At 39.4% G+C, this 17,657-nt stretch overlaps 1 protein-coding gene and 1 non-coding gene across 12 annotated transcripts in view; one reads left to right on the top strand and one right to left on the bottom strand.

The window, feature by feature from the left end:
- BRAF (B-Raf proto-oncogene, serine/threonine kinase) overlaps positions 1-17,657 on the top strand; it is a 202,101-nt gene that overhangs the window by 35,785 nt on the left and 148,659 nt on the right. The window lies entirely within an intron of this gene.
- Positions 6,988-7,094, bottom strand: LOC114677323 (U6 spliceosomal RNA). The gene has a single exon (XR_003728589.2). It is a non-coding gene; the product is annotated as a U6 spliceosomal RNA (small nuclear RNA).

The following is a 17,657-nucleotide window of genomic DNA, read 5'->3' as shown; positions in this document are numbered from 1 at the left end:
TGTGGGAAATAATCTCATTTTACTCCCATAATAGAAAATTAAAATATGCTTCCTTTTGTTCAGGTATGGATGACAGATGTTAAAGTAGTGTTTTATTTGGGTTTTGACCTTGCCTGCACATCAGAAGTACCTGGAGAACTTCAGAAGGTACAGATGGCTGGGGCCCTTCCTCAGAGGTTCTGGTTTTTGAGAGTGAGGCCTTGGCATCTGGATTTTTAAAAGCTTCCAAGGTGATTTTTAATCTGAAGTCAAGATTGAAATGTCATTTAGTGAGACACTGATATGTAGCATTTTGGGAAGTCAGTAAACTTAAGAGTGAGAAGTTACTAAGTCATTGAAGAACAGTGAAAGAAGTAGGGATTTTTAGCTTAGAAAAAAAATGGAGTATGTGAGTTCTCTGAGGGCTATAGGAATGTGTCAGTCTTGCTCACCACTGTATCCTCAACTCTTGGTATGAACCTGAGCACGTAGTAGAGATTTGGTAAATATTTATTGGCTGACAGAAGAATATCTATCATTAGGTGTTTAAAAGATAGTCATTGTAGAACTACAGAGATTATCCCCAAAAAAGTTTTATAATGATAATGTGCCACTTAATTTTATGATTAAAAATAATGAACTGGATACTTAATTCATTTATTATTTCAGTTTATTATTTACTTTGTGCTAGGCACTGAGGATTCCATTTGATTCTCTGGTCAAATCCATGAAGTTTGTATCATTCAAATAATAGGGATATGTCAAGAAACTGACACTTGGGGGTTAAGTAATTTGCCTAAGGTTACAAAGCTAAGTGACAAGAGCTGGAATTCTTTTTTTTTTTTTTTTGAGACAGAGTCTTGCTCTGTCGCCCAGGCTGGAGTGCAGTGGCACCATCTTGGCTCACTGCAAGCTCCGCCTCCTGGGTTCACGCCATTCTCCTGCCTCAGCCTCCGAGTAGCTGGGACTACAGGCATGCACCACAACGCCTGGCTAATTTTTTGTATTTTTAGTAGAGACGGGGTTTCACCGTGTTAGCCAGGATGGTCTCGATCTCCTGACCTCATGATCCGCCCGTCTCGGCCTCCCAAAGTGCTGGGATTACAGGCTTGAGCCACCGCGCCCGGCGAAGAGCTGGAATTCTTAAAGTCTGTACTCTTAACTACTATGCCTGACCATAAATCTTCACCACAACCCTAAGAGTTAGATACTGTAATTCCCATTTTGTAGTGGAAATAGGTTTAGAAAGGTTATGCAGCTTGCCTAAGGGCACATTGCTTGAGTGGAAGATTTGGGACTTGGACTCAGACATTGTGACTCTAGAGTCCATGCTGTTAACTCATATGCTAAGAGCCCCCTGCTTCCTATCGTATAACGTCCAACCTTGTATTTTCATGAGATTATTAACCACAGTTGACAGCTCATGTTGCTCTCCTTATACCTTTTGGCAGTCCTCACTGACTTTTGACTGATGGTTTGAATTTGGATTACTGTCTTGAATCTCCTTAGTACCCTGGGCTGTGGTAGTCCTAGAAAATAAAACATTTCTTTACTAGGTTCTTTTTCTTCTTCATATCTTTTTTCTTTTAGTTAGGATTTTAAATTAGAATTTTCATAAACTTGCTTGTATTAATACACTGGTATCTATTAGCTTCAGTTATTTGAGTCAGTAGTCTCCAGACTTAAAAATTTTGTGCTGTATCATTAAAAGAAAAAATTGACCACATTACCCCTGGTACATATCTGTTTTATTTACGCTATATGTGTACCACTGAAGAAAATGGTAATACTTTATAAAATATGAACTTGTTAAATGAATTTTTTTAACGCTAAGCTAAAAATGATACAAGTTTAAAATTATGAAGGGTGTTTTGGTCTTTAGCTAGTGTTTCAAGTTATAACATACCATTAGGCCAAGCTTTGTTATAATAGTGTATACAAATTCATATTTTAAGTAACCTGGATAATTTTTTTAAAATAGCCAGTTTCTTGTCAGAGATTAAGTAACCTGGATAATTTTTTTAAAGCCAGTTTCTTGTCAGAGATTATTAGATTAGGGTTTCTCAACATTGGTGCTGTTGATGTTTTGTAATGGATATGATTCTTGCTTGTGGGGTTTTGATCTGCAGTTGGGTGAATCCTAGGATGCAGAACTTGCAGGTATGGAGGGCCACTGTAAAAGTGGCATTTTGGGTGGGGCAATAATACTATGCATGGTAGGATGTTTAGCAGCTTCCCTGGCCTCTGCTCACAAGATGCCAGTAGTACCCCCCAGTAGAAACATTAAAAATGCCATGAGACATTTCCAAATGTCTTGAGGGGCAAAATTGCTTCTGGTTAAGAACCACTAGATTAGATCATTGTTTTTGTTTTTGTTTTCTTTTCTTTTTTTTTTTTTAAAGACAGAGTTTTGCTCTTATTGCCCAGGCTAGAGTGCAATGGCGCAATCTTGGCTCTCTGCAACCTCCACCTCCCGAGTTCAAGCGATTCTCCTGCCACAGCCCCCTGAGTAGCTGAAATTACAGGTGCCCACCACCACACCCTGCTAATTTTGTACTTTTAGTAGAGACAGGGTTTCTCCATGTTCGTCAGGCTGGTCTCAAACTCCCGACCTCAGGTGATCTGCCCGCCTCAGCCTCCCAGAGTGCTGGGATTACAGGTGTGAGCCACCGTGCCCGCTAGATCATTGTTTTTATCCTGTATTATGGATGACAAACAGCTTGTACTAGAGTAGGGTAAGTGTTAACTTTGATTTTTTTTTCCCTCTAGCAGCAATAATGTTTTCTTCATTATGAAGTTTAAGGTCTGTTTGTAGGAATTCTTTTAAGTCACTTATCCATTATATAAGGTTTAGTTTAAGCTTGGTAACATAATCCATACATTTACTTAAATCAATATATGGGAGTCATAGTATGTCACAATGAGATAAATGCAAGAGGAGAGCCCCTGTCAAGTGTTCTGCCATATGGAATGCCCAGTCTTCAGCAGACCTCTTGACTGCATGTGTCACATCTCTGATACTAACCCTAAGTTAGGGTGCCTATGTAAATAGGTGCCATATTAAATGCCGAGGCCAGGCACAGTGGCTCATGGCTGTCATCCCAGCACTTTGGGAGGCCGAGGTGGACGGATCACAAGGTCAGGAGATCGAGACCATCCTGGCTAAACACAGTGAAACACCATCTCTACTAAAAATATAAAAAATTAGCCAGGCGTGGTGGCATGCGCCTGTAGTCCCAGCTACTTGGGAGGCTGAGGCAGGAGAATCGCTTGAACCCAGGAGGTTGCAGTGAGCCGAGATCATGCCACAGCACTGTAGCCTGGGTGACACAGCGAGACTCTGTCTCAAAAAAAAAAAAAAAAATTAAACAAGCATGGTGGCATGCATCTGTAGTCCCAGCTACTTGGGAGGCCAAGGTGGGAGGATTGCTTGAGCCCAAAAGTTTGAGCCTGTAATGAGCTGTGATCACACCACTGCACTCCAGCCTGGGTACAGAGTGAAACCCTACATCTCAAAAAATAAATATTAAATGCTTACTTTTTCTAATTTTCTAGATGAACACGTTAACTAAATAATGTAGCCTACCTATATCCCCAACAAAGAGTTTTCCTATGGGCCTTCAGGTGTATGTGCATACCTATTTTGTAAATGACTTGTTTGGCCATCACATTGTAACTTACTGTTCAATTTGTGTCACTGCAGCCATATTACTGAAAAGGGAAAAGTAATTTTAGCTCTCTGAACTGACCTCCACCTAACCAAGTCATCAGGTTAACTGATGTTCTCCATTTCAAAAAATATTTGTGGTCAGATTAGGTGTGAATCATATTTAAAGGAAGACTGTTGGTCCTATATCAAAGATTAGAGAATGAATGTTCATTTTACAGTTTTAAGTTAAAATGTTTAAGGTCAGTGTTTACCATTGCTTATGATTCCCTGATTTAACTGACCTTTTCAGTTAACTAGCCACTAGGCATAATTACATTGACTGTAGGGGCTTCTTTTGTGCCACACCAGTGTTGGAATTGTGTTGATTTACTTGTGGAGTTGGAACTACAGATTCTCTCAGCAGCCTGCTTACTTACCTGGTTGTCTCAACTTGTAGCTGAATTATTATACAAAGTTTTCAAACTTTCTGTTTTGAAATGGTCATTTACTCAAAACCATGGCTTCCTCCTTGCTACCTTACAGGGTTGTTGTGAGAGTATTCCTCAGCAGTAGTTCAGACTCTCATTACTTCTTGCCTATAATTGTAGCATGCTTTTAATGGGATTCCCTGCCTCCAGTACCTCTCTGGCTTGTTGGTTAACATAAACATTATTGCCAGATTAAACATCCTGAAATATAATGTCTAATCAGAACAAAAGCCATTTATAACAATAAAAACTACATTAAAAATTACTTATGTCCTGGGCTTAGATGTGGTCTCTGCAATCAGATGTTCATTAAACAAATTATTTAAAAAAGTACGTATGTACACACACACACGAATTCTGAATTGTGTTATGTGCCAAAAGAAAAAATACGGGGTGATGTGAGAGCTCAATGAGGATCAAATATAGATTGGCAGGAGGGTGATGAGGAGAGACTTCTTTGAGAAAGTTAGATTTAAACTATCTGAAGAAGCTGTGCTTAGTTTAGAAAAGTGCTAGGCAAAGAGTGTTCCAGGAAGAAGGAATAGCATGTGTGAAGGCTCTGCTCTGCTTCTGAAATTGTGGAAGCTTATTGAGTATGGCATAGAGTGAATAGTGCCTGATGAGGCCGGAGGTAGGCTGGGATGAGATCTTTTCACATCTTGCACTCTATACTAAGAAGTTGAGGTTTTATTCTGAGTGACTGGGGAGCCATTAAAGGGTTTAAGGAAGGGAAGTGTTGTGAATCAGTTATGTGTTTTACAGATTCTACTCTGACTACAGAGTGGATGAGACTAGAATGGGAGTTAGAGCAAAAGAAGTGAGGAAACCAGTTAGAATTCCTTTTTAAGTAGTAGGTCAGAGAGAAAGGATGATAATTTTAACTAGAGTCATGACGGTAAACAAGGTAACACATGAAGTGATTATGTCATAGGCTATTACCATTACCCTGTGAAGAAAGTATGAGCAGAATAAGATTTAGAATAAACTTATCTAAGCCCATCTAATAAAGGGTGGTGTGAGGAACTGAAACAATGGGTGTTTAAGGACATTTGGTCCTTGTCTCTAAAATAAAATCCAAACTCTGTTGAAGATTTTTCAGCCTACTCTTATTATCTTTATCCTCTCCCAAACTCTTACTCACCTATGCTATAACCATACCAAACTATTGCAGTGAGTATCATGAACATGCCCTGTACCCTGATGCCACTGATGATTGTTTACTATGGCTAGAATACTCTTACTCCCCCACACACTTAACAAAACCCTACTCATTGTTTAGGATCCAGATCAAATATGAATGAAGCCTTCCAAATTTGCCTCCAGATTGATACTGCCCATTTATCTTCTTTTAACCATAGTAGTTCTTATTAATATCACATTATAGTATATTATTCAGTAGATTTCTGCGTAACCGATTATGTGCCAGGCACTATGTGTAGACATTATGGACATATCCACATGTGAAAATAGACACAGTTGCCACATTTGTGGAATCTACATTCTAACACAGACCTTGAAGGAAATCTGGGCACAAATATGTAACTAAATGTTAATAAGAGGTATGAAGGGATAGTAAAGGGTGCCTGCAGGTTTCTGAAACCCTAATAAGGCCCTTGAGGTCAAAATTATTTTCATAATCCTACTAAGATACTATTTGCCTTTTCATTTTCGTTCTCGTGAGTATATAGTAGTAATAGGATTTATGATATTGCAACAAATTGAATACAGAAGGTGGGAGAATCCAGGTATCTTTTGTTAAGACAGACGTTAAAGAAATTGGCAAAAAAAAAAAAAAATTTAAAAACAGCCACTTTGGGGCCGGGCACGGTGGCTCACACCTGTAATCCCAGCACTCTGGGAGTCCGAGGTGGACAGATCACTTGAGGTCAGGAGTTCAAGACCAGCCTGGCCAACATGATGAAACCCTGTCTCTACCAAAAATACGGTAGCCAGGTGTGGTGGCACACGCCTGTAATCCCTCCCTGTAATCGGAAGGCTCAGAGGCAGGAGAATCGCTTAAACTCAGGAGGTGGAGGTTGGAGTGAGCTGAGATCGTGCCATTGCACTCCAGCCTAGGTGACAAGAGCAAGACTGTGTCTCAAAATAAATAAATAAATAAAAATGAATAGGCCACTTTGCCTTCTCATTGTTTTTTGATGTTTTGGAAAATGTGGTTATTTTTTTCATTAAAAAATAGATCACTTTTGTTAATTAGTTTTCTTGTCATTTTAAAGTGAATTTTAAACATTTCTTGGTTATAATTTTTAATGTGGTAAATACTGATAGCAATAAACTACATAGATAAAAGCTTTCTAGGGTCCTCCATAATTTTTAAGAATATAAAAGGGCCAAGTGTGGTGGCTAACACCTGTAATCCCAACACTTTGGGAGGCCAATGCAGGAAGATCCAACATAGCAAGACCCTGTCTCTACAAAAAATTTAAAAATTAGCCAGGCATGATGGTGTGTGCCTGTAGTCCTGGTTACTTGGGAGGCTGAGGTGAGAGAACCACTTGAGCCCAGCCCAGAGTTTGAGATTGTGGGGAGCCATGGTCATGCACTGCATTCTTGCCTGGGCTACAGAGTGAGACCCTATCTCAAAAAAAAATAAAATTATGTTTATACACACACACACACACACAGAGATTGTGAAACCAAAATGAGAATCCCTGTAATGGGGATCTTATTTAAATTGGGGGCTTCTAGAGAAGTGAAAGATATCTTATGTCTCCGTTAAACACTTACGTTCTAAAAATTAGGAGTGTGGTTTTCTCCATATTTCCAAAAACTACAATTCTTTTTATATAATGAGTTTGTTGGTTGAATCTGATTTTTTAAAAAAATTTTTAATTTAAAAATTTTTTAATTTTTAAAAATATGGAGTGCTTCATGAATTTACATGTCATCCTTAGGCAAGGGCCGTGCTAATCTTCTCTGTATTATTCCAATTTTAGTATATGTGCTGCTGAAGCAAGCACCAGATTTTGTTATCAAAGTCTACTGTAGATGCCCGTTCTTTCTTTAAGTTGTGGTTTGGTTGAAACCTTTGTTGGAAATACCGTCTTATTTCTGATTGCTGTAGGAAATAGAACTTGATTCAAATTCCTCTTTGGTATGAAGCTGGGAAGATTACTTATCTTGCTAAACCTTACCATTATTTATGTGTAACATGGAATACATTTTATCTTACTGTGGTGTAATGATTTAATGAACTAATGTATATGACCTGATTAATAAGTGACCAGAACAGAGACGATCCATAAAATGGTAATTCTTTTTATTTTATATACACAGCATATACATACTCGGGTTAGTTTCAGTTAGTGAGCAGAGAGGTCTGTGGATAAATCAGGATATAACAATCGTCATTCAAGGACATATTCACCATTCAGTGTATCAGAAGGCAGAAAGCCAGAATGATCTGTTGTATGGTTATTCATCTTTAGAAAAAGGAACAGAAAAGGTGGGCTTAGAATATTTTAAATAAGTAGCTCTATATTACAGTGTAGATGATTTACGGATAGGGTAGAGTTTTATGTGTCTGGCACTGCAAAAGTGCCTCACATTTACTAAATGAATAATATTAATTAACTAGAGATTCTTGAAAACACATTTTTAGAAGCCTTAAAAAGATGTATACTACAGATTAAAGGCCAAGCCTGAGAAAGCTTACATGGCTAACTGGAAAAATAAATAAAGGTACCATAGAGGAAAAACAAAATTGCCCTGTGGGGAGAACATGTGGTGTCATATGGTGTGACTAAATAGGATCCAGTGAGATAAGACAAGGTAGAGCATCTTGGGAGTGATTCCATGTTCCAAGGTTGAAAAATATTAACTACATTAAAGATAGTAAGCCAGTGAAAGAATCCTCAAGATCCCAGTGCAGAATGTTTGCCAAGAGATAAGAAGATCAACTGACTGCTTTGGTATTCATAGCAGAAAGCCATAAGAAAATTATCCTTTTGATACTCTTTTTTTGAAGAAGATAGGTCCTTTTTTTTTTTTTTTTTTTTTTTGAGATGGAGTTTTGCTCTTGTTTCCTAGCTGGAGAGCAGTGGCGCAATCTCGGCTTACTGCAGCCTCCACCTCCTGGGTTCAAACAGTTCTCCTGCCTCAGCCTCCTGAGTAGCTGGGATTACAGGCATGCACCACCATGTCCGGCTAATTTTGTATTTTTAGTAGAGACAGGGTTTCTCCATGTTGGGCAGGTTGGTCTCGAACTCCTGACCTCAGGTGATCCACCCGCCTCGGACTCCCAAAGTGCTGGGATTACAAGTGTGAGTCACTGCGCCCAGCCAAAGATAGGTCCTTTCTAAAGACAGATACTTAGAGCCAGGTGCTGTGGCTCATGCCTGTAATCCCAGCACTTTGGGAGGCTGAGGCAGGTAGATCACCTAAGGTCTGGAGTTTGAGACCAGCCTAACCAACATGGTGAAACCCAGTCTCTACTAAAAATACAAAACTTAGCTGGGCGTGGTGGCATACGCCTGTAGTCCCAGCTACTCAGGCGACTGAGACAGGAGAATTGCTTGAACCCCTGGGAGGCAGAGGTTGCAGTGAGCCGAGATCACACCTCTGCCCTCCAGCCTGTGCGACAGAGCAAGACTCCATCTCAAAAAAAAAAAAAAAAAAAAGATACTTTGATAAAGAAATAATAGTTATTTCTCATTTTATTTCTCATTTGAGATGATCTCAAAGTTGGCTAAAGCGACTCACAGGTTTGGACCTATAAATTGCTTTCATTTTAAATATTAGGTTGGTGCAAAAGTAATTTTGGTTTTTGCCACCCAATAGAGAGGATTGTAGGCATTTTTTTTCTTTGTATAACAACTGTAAAGCATTGCAGGAATTATATGTAGAATAATAGGCATACTTTGTTTTATTATGTTTCATTTTATTGTACTGTACAGATGTGTTTTTTTGTTTGTTTTTAACAAATTGAAGATTGGTGGCAACCCTACATCAAGCAAGTCTGTTGGCACCATTTTTCCAACAGCACATGCTCACTTTGTGTCTCTGTGTCACCTTTTAGTAATTCTTGAAATATTTCAAATTTTATCCGTTTTGGTGTTCTGTGATCTTCCATGATACTATTGTAATTGTTTTGGGGTGCCACAAACCACACCCATGTAAGGCAGTGAACTTAATCAGTAAATGATGTGTGTGTTCTCACTGCTCCACTGGCTGGCTGTTTCCCCAACTCTTCTCCAGCCTCCCCATGCCCTGAGACACAACAATGTTGAAGTTAGGCCAATTAATAACCCTACAATGGCCTCTAAGTATTCAAGTGAAACCAAGAGTCACATGTCTCTTGAAATCAAAAGTTAGAAATGATTAAGCTTAGTGAAGAAGGCGTGTCAAAAAGCTATTCCTTTTGTGCCAGACAGCCAGGTTGTAAATGTAAAGGCAAAGTTTTGCAAGGAAACTACAAGTGCTACTCCAGCGAATACATGAACGATAAGAAAGCAAAACATGCTCATGCCTGTAATCCTAGCACTTTAAGAGGCCAAGGTGGGAGGATCACTTGAAGCTAGGAGTTCGAGACCAGCCTGGCCATCATAGTGAGACCTCGTTTCTGTTAATTTAAAAAAAGCAAGCAAGCAGAACAGCCTAATTGCTGATATGGAGAAAGTTTTAGTGATCTGGATAGAAGATCAAACCAGCCGCAACATTCCTTTAAGTCAGTGACTGGCTTTAAAGCTTCAAAGGACAGGCTGACTCTGTTATTAGAGGCTAATGCAGCTGGTGACTTTAAGTTGAAGCCAGTGCTCATTTATCATTCCAAAAATCCTAGGGCCCTTTGGAATTCTGCAAAATTTACTCTGTTTGTGCTCTGTAAATGGAACAATGAAGCCTGGATGACAGCACATTTTTTTACAGCATGATTTACTGATTATTTTAAGCCCACTGTTGAGACCCACTGCTCAGAAGAAAAAAATATCCCTTCCAACATATTACTACTCATTGACAATGTACCTGGTCACCTAGGTACACTCTGATGATGTACAAGGAAGATTAATGTTCTCTTTTGTTTTTTATGTGTGTGTGCTTTTTTTGTTTTGAGACACGGTCTCACTCTGTTGCCCAGGCTGGTGTGCAGTGGTGTGATCATAGCTATCTGCACCCTTGAACCCCTGAGCTCTAGTAATCCTCCTGCCCCAGCTTCCTGAGTAGGTGGGACCACAGGCACGCACCACAATGCTCAGCTAATTTTTTTTTTTTTTTTTTTTTGAGGCAGAGTCTCGCGCTCTTGCCCAGGCTGGAGTGCAGTGGCCGGATCTCAGCTCACTGCAAGCTCCGCCTCCCGGGTTCACGCCATTCTCCTGCCTCAGCCTCCCGAGTAGCTGGGACTACAGGCGCCCGCCACCTTGCCCGGCTGGTTTTTTGTATTTTTTAGTAGAGACGGGGTTTCACCGTGTTAGCCAGGATGGTCTCGATCTCCTGACCTCGTGATCTGCCCATCTCGGCCTCCCAAAGTGCTGGGATTACAGGCTTGAGCCACCGCGCCCGGCTTTTTTTTTTTTTTAAAGATAGAGACGGGGTCTGACTATGTTTCCCAGGCTAGTTTCACAAACTCCTGGTCTCAAATGATCCTCTTGCCTCAGTAATGTTTTTCCCAACCACTAATATAACATTCATTCTGCAGCCCATGGATCAAGAAATAATTCTGACTTTCAATTCTTATTTAAGAAGTATCTTTCATTAGGCTATAGCTACCATAGATAGTTATTCCTCTGATGGATCTGGGTAACATTAATTGAAAACCTTCTGCAAATTATTCACCTTTCTAGATGCCATTAAGAATGTTTGTGATTCATGAGAGGAGGTCAAAATAGCACCATTAATAGGAGTTTGGAAGACGTTGATTCTAATGCTTGTGGATGACTTTGAGGGGTTCAAAACTTCAGTGGAGGAAGGAATTGCAGGTGTGGTAGAAATAGCAAAATAACTAGAATTAGAAGTGGAGCCTAGAGATGTGACCGAATTGCTACAATGTCATGGTAAAACTTGAACAAATGAGAAGTTGCTTCTTACAGATGAGCAAAGAAAATGATTTTTTGAGATTGGATTTACTCCTGCTGAAGATGCTGTGAACACTGATAAAATGACAGCAAAATATATAGAATTTTACATAAAATTAGTTGATGAAGCACTAGCACAGTTGAGAGGACTGACTCCAAGTTTGAAAGTAGTTCTACTGTGGTTCAGATGCTATCAGACCATATTGCCTGGTTCAGATAAATCTTTTGTGAAAAGAAGTCAGTCGGCACAGCAGACTTCATTGTTGTCTTGTTTTGGGAAATTGCCGGTCGGGCGTGGTGGCTCACGCCTGTAATCCCAGCACTTTGGGAGGCCAAGGCAGGCAGATCACCTGAGGTCAGGAGTTCAACACCAGCCTGACCAACCTGGTGAAACCCCGTCTCTACTAAAAATACAAAAATTAGCCAGGTGTGGCAGGCACCTGTAATATCCCAGCTACTCAGGAGGCAGAGGCAGGAGAATTGCTTGAACCCAGGAGGCAGAGATTGCAGTGAGCCAAAATTGTGCAACTGCACTTCCAGCCTGGGAGACAGAGCGAGACTCCCATCTTAAAAAAAAAAAAAAAAGAAAGAAATTGCCACAGTTACCCTAACCTTTAGCAACCACTGACTTGATCAGGCAGCAGCCATCGACACTGAGGCAAGACCCTCCACCAACACAAAGATGATGACTCGCCCAGGTAATTGTTAGTGGTTTTTAACACTATTTTAAAATGAAGATATGTACTTTCTTTTTTTAGAATAATGCTATTGGACATTACTAGACTACATTATAGTCTACACTTTTTTGTTGTTAATTTAAAAATTGTGGGCCGGATGCAGTGACTCACCTCTGTAATCCCAGCACTTTGGGAGGGTGAGGCAGGCAGATCACAAGGTCAAGAGATCAAGACCATCCTGGCCAACATGGTGAAACCCCATCTCTACTGAGAATACAAAAATTAGCTGGGTGTGGTGGCACATGCCTGTAGTAGCAGCTACTCGTGAGGCTGAGGCAGGAGACTCTCTTGAACCCGGAAGGCGGAGGTTGCGGTGAGCCGAGATTGCGCCACTGCACTCCAGCCTGGCAACAGAGCAAGTCCCTGTCTCCAAAAAAAAAAAAAAAAATTTTTTTTTTGGCCAGACGTGGTATTTCACACCTGTAATCCTGGCTCTTTGGGAGGCCGAGGCAGGCGGATCACTTGAGGTCAAGAGTTCGAGACTAGCCTGACCAACATGGTGAAACCGCGTCTCTACTAAAAATACGAAAAAATTAGTTGAACTTGGTGGCGCATGCCTGTAATCCCAGCTGCTTGGAATGCTAAGGCAGGAGAATCGCTTGAACCCGGGAGGCAGAGGTTGCAGTGAGCTGAGATTGCACCACTGCACTCCAGCCTGGGCGACAGAGCAAGACTCCATCTCAAAGGGAAGAAAAAATGGATATGTATAGTTTTACGTATTTCTGGGGTACGTGTGATATTTTGATATAGGTATACAGTGCGTGATGCTGAAGTCGAGGTGATTGGGATACCCGTCACCTTAAACATTTATCTTTGTGCTGGGAACATTACCGTTCTTCTTTTCTAGCTATTTTGAAATATACAATAAATTGTTAACTATAATATCCCTACTATATCAAATACTAGAACTTATTCCTTCTGTCCAGTTGTATGTTTGTACCCATTAACCAACTTCCCTTTATCCCCTTCTCCCTCCTTTTCTTCCCAGACTCTGATAACCACTACACTACTGTTTACCTCCATGAGATCCTTTATGTATTTTGGATACAGATCCTAACTAAATCCATGACTTGCAGCTATTTTCTGGCATTCTGTAGGTTTTTTTTCACTTTCTTGAGAATATTCATTGCACAAAAGGTTTTAATTTTGTTGAAGTACAATTTGTCATTTGTTTTGTTGTTGTTGCTCATACTTTTGGTGTCATATCTAAGAATCCACTGCTAAATCCAAGGTCATTAAGATTTACCCCTATGTTTTCTTCTAGGAGTTTTATTATTTTAGCTGCTATGTCATGTATTCATTTTGAGGGCTTTTAAAACATGGTGTGAGGTAGAGGTGGACTTTTCTAGCTATAAATTGTCCTCTGAGCATTGCTTTTGCTGTATTCCATCAGTTTTGGTATGTGTGTTTTTTGTTTTCATTTGTCTAAAAGTATTTTCTAATTTCTCTTGTGATTTCTTTTTTGATCTTGTATCTATTCATGAGGGATATTGTGTATAATTTTTTTTGTACAATGTTTCATATTAGTGTAAAGGTGATGCTGGCATCATAAAGTGAGTTGGAAATTATTTACTCCTTTTCTGTTTCATGGAAGACATTTTATAGAGGTAGTCTTTTTTTTTTTTTTTTTTTTTTTTTTTTTTTTTTTTGAGACAGAGTCTCGCTCTGTCGCCCAGGCTGGAGTGCAGTGGCCGGATCTCAGATCACTGCAAGCTCCGCCTCCCGGGTTTACGCCATTCTCCTGCCTCAGCCTCCCGAGTAGCTGGGACTACAGGCACCGGCCACCTCGCCCGGCTAGTTTTTTGTATTTTTTAGTAGAGACGGGGTTTCACCGTGTTAGCCACGATGGTCTCGATCTCCTGACCTCGTGATCCGCCCGTCTCGGCCTCCCAAAGTGCTGGGATTACAGGCTTGAGCCACCATGCCCGGCCTTATAGAGGTAGTCTTATATCTTCTTTAAATATTTGATAGAACTTGCCACTAGAGATTTATTTTTAGAAAGGTTTTTAACTATGAGTTTAATTTCCTTAATAGTTACAAGATCATTCAGATTATCTGTTTTATCTTGTGAGAGTTTTTTCTTTGGTTTTTGAGGAATTGGTTCATTTTTTTCTAACATTTTGAATTTATGTAGAGTTTTTCATAGTATTAATCTTTAAATGTCTGTGTGTAGGGGAGTCTGTATTTCATTCTTTTTTTATTACTGATATTGTTAATTTGTGTCTTCCCTTTTTGTTTGTCAGTTTTGCTAGAGATTTATACATTGTATTGGTCTATTCAACAAACAAGCTTTTGTTTTCATCATTTTTTTTCTGTTTTCAATCTCATGAATTTCTGCTTTTTATTATTTTTGTGTTGCTTTCTTTGGGTTTATTTTTTGTTCTTCATGTTTCTTAAGATAGACTTGCAACTGTTTTTCTTTGCTGATATAACAGTATCAATTTAAGAGCAGGGCTTAGTGGCGCATGCCTGTAATTCCAGCTATTTGGGAGGCTGAGATGGTAGCATCATTTGAGCCTAGGAGTTTGAAACTAGACTGTGCAACATACAAGGACCCCCCCCCCCCCCCCGCAATCTCTTAAAAAAACTGAAAAAAAAAAATGGCATAAGCTTAATGATATTAGTTCACTGTAGCACTACTGTAGTTGCATCCCACAGATTTAGTATGTTGTATTTTCATTCCGTTGAATACTGAACTAGCCTTGTGATCCTGGAATTAACCTTATTGTCATGTTTATTATGCCTTTTATAATTGCTGGATTCAATATGCTAATGTTTTGCTAATGATTATGAGGAATGTTAGTATGTAGTTTGGGGCTTCCATTTGACCCAAAGATTATTTAGAAATGTGCTGTTTAATTTTCAAGGATTTAGAGATTTTCCTATTAGCTTTCTATTTCTAGTTTAATTCTATTATGGTCAGAGAACAAACGTTTGTGTGTTTTTTTAAGCTTGTGAAAGTTTGTCTTATGACTCAGAAGAACATGGTCTGTTTTGGTGAGTGTTCCATGTGCATTTGACAAGAACATGTATTCAACTGTTAAGTAGAATGTTATATAACTATCAATCAGATCAGGTGAGTTGATGGTGTTCATTTCTTCTATATTACTAATTTTCTGTCTACTAGTTCTATTAAAGGAGTGCTGAAGTCATCAAATATAATTAAGAATTTGTTTTCCTATTTGTAATGTTCTGTAAGTTTTTATTTCATGTTCTTTGAAGCTCCATTATTAGGTGCGTATACATTAGTTATGCTTTCTATTATGTGAATTATATTTGAAGTGAATTACTCATAGATTACATATAGTTGGGTCATTTTAAAAATTCATTCTAACAATCTTGTCTTTTAATTTGTATCTATAGACTATTTACATTTAATGTAATTTGGGTATGTTTAGATTTGGGTTTATCAGTTTAGTAATTTGTTTTCTCTTAGCTGCTTCTGTTTTCCATTACTCTGTCTTTCCTGCATTCTTTTAGATTGTTTGAACAATTTTTAGCCATTCTGTTTTAATTTACCTGTTGTGGCTTAAAAATTCTTAACTCTCCATGTAGTTTTAGTGATCAATCCAGAGATTACATTATAAAAACTTAACATTTTTACCACCTGCTTTAAAATAAATTCATTTATTTTAAGTGGATTATGGTCCACTTAAAGAAATGTTAAAACTACATGGGTCTCTTCATCCAGTCTCCTCCTTTTCTCTTATTGTTAGCTGTATGTTACATTTCCATTAATTGAAAGCTTCATTGGGCAGTGCTGTTGTTTTTACTTCCAACCATTAAACATATTAAAGGAAACTAAGAGGAGAGGGTTAGTGTATTTTTGTCTGCATGTTTACCATTTTCCTTACTCCTCAGCGTACTCTTCCTGGTTACCTCCTGGTATCATTTCCCTTCTGTGTGAGAAATTTCTTTTAGCAATTCTTTTAGAACAGGTCTGCTGGTAGCAAATTCTCTTAGTTCCCATTTATCTGAAAATATCTTTGTTTTATGATCATTCTGAAAGATACTTTAACTGGATATAGAATTTTAGCCTGACAGTTTTCTTCTCTTTCAGCACTTTAAAATGTGTAACTTCCTTCTGGCCTTCATGGTTTCTGCTGAAAAACCTGTTGTTACTTGAAGTGGTGTTCCCCTATATTTTATGGATTGTTTGTCTCTGTTTTCAAGATTTCTAGGCTGGGTGCAGTGGCTCACACCTGTAATCCCAGCACTTTGGAAGGCCGAGGCGGGTGGATCACCTGAGGTCGGGAGTTTGAGACCAGCCTGGCCAACATGGTGTAATCCTGTCTGTACTAAAAGTACAAAATTTAGCCAAGCATAGTCACGGGCACCTGTAATCCCAGCTTCTGGGGAGGCTGAGGCAGGAAAATCACTTGAGCCCGGGAGGCAGAGGTTGCAATGAGCTGAGATAACTTTTGCACTCCAGCCTGGGTGACAGAGTACGATGCTATCCCAAAAAATAATAGTAATTTTTTGTGTTTCATTGTCACCACTTTATGATGTGTGAGAGTGTGAAATTCTACGTATTTATCCATTTTGGGATTCACTGACCTTTTTGAATCTGTAGTTTTATGTCGTTTGTCAGATTTGGGAAGGCTTTTGATATTATTTCTTCAGATATTTTTAATCATCCTATTATTTGCTTTTAGAAGTTCACTGACACAGATGTGAGATCTTTTGTTACTGTCCCATAGATCCCTGATATATTACTCTATTCTCGAATTGCTATAAAGAAATGCCTGAGACTAGGTAATTTATAAAGAAAAGAGGTTCAGTTGGCTCATGGTTCTGCAGACTGTACAGGAAACATAGCAGATTCTACTTCTGTGGAGGCCCCAGGAAACTTAAAATCATGGTGAAAGGTGTAAAGGGGAAGCAGGCATATCTCTCATGGCTGGAGCAGAAGCAAGAGATGGGGAGGGTGCCACATACTTTTAAATGACCAGATCTTATAAAAACTCACTATCGCAATGACAGCACTAAGGGGGATGGTGTTAAGCCATGAGAAACCACTTCCACGATCCAATTATCTCCCACCAGGCCCCACCTCCAATATCGGGGATTACATTTGAACATGAGATTTGGGCGGGGACCTAGATTCAAACCATATCACCTTGGTTCTGTTCATTTTATTTTAATCCCCACAGCTACATCAAGTGGAGACCCTGGTTCTCTCCCCGCTCTTAGAATGTTGGCTCTTTTGAAGATGCTATTGTTGCTGCTGCCACCATGGGGTTACTTGAGGGTTAGGGTGAGAAAAGTGAAGGGAAAAAACTGAGACACTATCTTTGAATGTTATTTCTTTTTTTTTCTTTGAGCTAGAACTGGCGAGCTTCCCCCAGAGCTCTCTGTACCCCAGTGCCCCCTTCTGGGTTGGCTGAGAGATACTAGAATTTCTTTTAAAAAATAAACTTTTTAAACTTTTTTTTCTTTGCCTTTTTTTTTTTTTTTTAACTTCTTTTTCTTTTAAAAAGTGAACTTTTTTTAGGCCAGTCGCAGTGGCTCACGCCTGTAATCCCAGCACTTTGGGAGGCCAAGGTGGGCAGATCACAAGGTCAGGAGATCGAGGCCATCCTGGCTAACATGGTGAAACCCCGTCTTTACTGAAAATACAAAAATTAGCTGGGCCTGGTGGCACGTGCCTGTAATCCCAGCTACCCAGGAGGCTAAGGCAGGAGAATCGCTTGAACCAGGGAGTTGGAGGTTGCAGTGAGTCGAGATCATGCCACTGCACTGCAGCCTGGCGACAGAGCAAGACTCCGTCTCAAAAAAA

The sequence above is a fragment of the Macaca mulatta genome, chromosome 3 (genome assembly GCF_049350105.2).
Source record: "Macaca mulatta isolate MMU2019108-1 chromosome 3, T2T-MMU8v2.0, whole genome shotgun sequence".
NCBI classification, from domain to species: domain Eukaryota; kingdom Metazoa; phylum Chordata; class Mammalia; order Primates; family Cercopithecidae; genus Macaca; species Macaca mulatta.
This window is presented reverse-complemented; position numbering and strand designations above follow the sequence as displayed.